A 429-nucleotide genomic window follows, 5' to 3' on the forward strand; every position below is an offset into this window, starting at 1 on the left:
TTTTTTTTTGACAGCTTTAATTTTTCAGCACTTTATTTATTTATTTTTTTATTTGATAAATTTAACGCCTTTTATTGCCATACCTCATTTTACTGTGCTTTGCTTTAGTGAGCTTTATAGATACATGTTTTTGTTTTTGTTTTTTTTCCTTGTTAATTTTCTGTTTAGTTGATCTATCCATAAGTGTGAGTGGGGTATTAAAGTCTCCCACTATTATTGTGTTATTGTTAATTTCTCCTTTCATACTTGTTAGGATTTGTCTTACATACTGCGGTGCTCCCATGTTGGGTGGATATATATTTATAATTGTTATATCTTCTTCTTGGATTGATCCTTTGATCATTATGTAGTGACCTTCTTTGTCTCTTTTCACAGCCTTTGTTTTAAAGTCTAATTTATCTGATACGAGTATTGTGACTCCTGTCTTTT

The sequence above is a fragment of the Bison bison genome, unplaced genomic scaffold, assembly GCF_000754665.1.
Source record: "Bison bison bison isolate TAMUID 2011002044 unplaced genomic scaffold, Bison_UMD1.0 scf7180017864387, whole genome shotgun sequence".
Classification (NCBI taxonomy): Eukaryota; Metazoa; Chordata; class Mammalia; order Artiodactyla; family Bovidae; genus Bison; species Bison bison.